The sequence below is a fragment of the Symphalangus syndactylus genome, chromosome 9 (assembly GCF_028878055.3).
Source record: "Symphalangus syndactylus isolate Jambi chromosome 9, NHGRI_mSymSyn1-v2.1_pri, whole genome shotgun sequence".
NCBI classification, from domain to species: Eukaryota; Metazoa; Chordata; class Mammalia; order Primates; family Hylobatidae; genus Symphalangus; species Symphalangus syndactylus.
The window spans coordinates 72,505,135-72,507,735 of NC_072431.2; positions in this window are offsets into that span (position 1 = coordinate 72,505,135).

The following is a 2,601-nucleotide window of genomic DNA, read 5'->3' on the forward strand; positions in this document are numbered from 1 at the left end:
AGCTGCGATTATAGGCACCCACCACCACACCCAGCTAATTTTTGTATTTTTAGTAGAGACGGGGTTTCGCCATGTTGGCAGGCTGCTCTCAAACTCCTGACCTTAGGTGATCCGCCTGTCTCTGTCTCCCAAAGTGCTGGGATAACAGGCATGAGTCACCTTTCTGCCCAGCCAAAAAGTTTCCTTTTAATCCTTTTTCATTCATCATTCACAAAGACTATCATTTTTTTTTTTGACAATCTCTATTTTTAGATCTCAGGAAACTAAGTGGTAAAAACTTCAGCACGGCCAGGCGCAGTGGCTCACGCTTGTAATCCCAGCACTTTGGGAGGCCGAGGCGGGTGGATCACGAGGTCAGGAGATCGAGACCACGGTGAAACACCGCCTCTACTAAAAATACAAAAAATTAGCCGGGCATGGTGGCGGGCGCCTGTAGTCCCAGCTACCCGGAGAGGCTGAGGCAGGAGAATGGCGTGACCCTGGGAGGTGGAGCTTGCAGTGAGCCGAGATCATGCCACTGCACTCCAGCCTGGGTGCCTGGGTGACAGAGCGAGACTCCGTCTCAAAAAAAAAAAAACAAACTTCAGCACTATATATATATTTTTTTGAGACAGAGTCTCGCTGTGTCACCCAGGCTGGAGTGCAGTGGCACAATCTCAGCTCACTGGAACCTGCACCTCCTAGGTTCAAGTGATTCTCGTGCCTCAGCCTCCTGAGTAGCTGCAATGATAGGCACCCACCACCATGTCCGGCTAATTTTTTTGTATTTTTTGTAGAGACAGGTTACACCACGTGGCCAAGGCAGGTCTCAAACTCCTGGCCTCAGGTGATCCGACCACCTTGGCCTCCCAAAGTGCTGCGATTACAGGTGTGAGCCACCACACCCGGCCACACTATATTTTTGGTGTAGTTTTTCTTATGTTAGAATGACATGATAAAGGCTAAGCGCTACGTGAAATGGACACATTTGGTATTTACGACACTTGCTATATAACATTTGCTTCCTGCATTGATTTTAAAATGCTTAGAAATAAAATCCCTGGCTGGGCATGTTGGCTCAGTAGGTGACCGGTTAGTTGTATCATTCTTTTTGAGACAGGCTGCAGTGCAGTGGCAATATCATAGCTGACATAGCTGACTGCAACCTCCGCCTCCTAGATTCCAGCTATCCTCCTACCTCAGCCTCTCGAGTAGCTGGGACCATGGGCATGCACCACCACGCCCAGCTAATTTTTGTACTTTTTATATAGATGGGGTCTCACTACATTGCCCAGGCTGGTCTTGAACTCCCAGGTACAAGTGATCCGCCCGCCTCGGCCTCCCAAAGTTTTGGGATTACAGTCGTGAGCCACCGCGCCCCGGCTCCTAGTTGTTTAATTCTTACAAAGAACATTACGCAGCTGTTAATGAGGACTTCCCATTGATATGGCACACTCTCCAAGACATTTAAAGTATAACACACCCTACAGTGTGTATTAGGAATTGCCATTTGTGTGGGGAAATGATTATATTCATATATAAGTTTATAAATTCAGAAAGCATTCCGAAAATTCATCGAGTATCCAGGGGTAACTGTGCTTGTCTCTAATGTTTAACTAGTGGCGGGAGGAAGATTTAATTTCCACCACATGCCCTTTGGTGCCTTTTGAATTCAGAACAATGTCCGTTATCTATTAAAAATAAAATACCGGCCGGGCACGGTGGCTCACGCCTGTAATCCCAGCACTTTGGGAGGCAGAGACGGGAGGATCACTTGAGCTCAGCAGTATCACTTGAGCTCAGGAATTTGAGACCACCCTGGGCAACATGGTGAGGCCGTGTGTCTACAAAAAGAAAAAATAAAGTAAAATATCACGTGTTACTGAATCCCTGGTATTTGGCGGGCACTGCATACTGTAAACAATTGTGGAGCTCTTTGGAAATTTACCTTAAAAGGGAGTCCTCTCAAAGGCTGGACACCATGACTCTACAAGGGTGAGTTTTCAAATCTACCATAGAAGCCCAGGGCCACAGCAGCATCCTGAGTCCTACTGACGGACAGGTTCTTATGACTCAACTCCCATCGCACCAGTCCTGCAGCTTTCTAAAGGTATCCAGCACTTTCTACCTTGCATTCTATCTTCATCTTCGCTAGTCCTTACAGCACCGCATGATCCCGGCGGAGGGTGCTTATCAGACTAGCTTGTGTGTCCCAACGGCACCTACAGCACCGTCAAGCACAGGGTCCAGAAAGCTCTAATGAAAGGCATGAAAGCAGCAAGGGAAGGAGACTGAGGAGCAAACCGCGCGAGTAGGGGCGGTAGGAGGCCCACCCTACGCCCTGTCCCGCGCGGAGCACAAGCCCTGCCCGCATCCTGAGCTCCCGGGTCCGCAAAGTTGAGCCCCACCGGGCTGCAACGCCGGAATCCAGAAGCACTTAGTGCCAGGAATAGGCAACTCCCGTGCGCGATAACGTCGCGGCCGCGGCGCGAGGGGTGGGACCGCAGGCACCGTGCAGCCGCGGACCAATAAGCGGGCGCCGAACAGCCCGTGGCCCAATGGCGGCGGCGCGGGCACGCTAGGGGCGGGCCGGGCGCGCCGACTTTTCCGGAAGATCCGGAT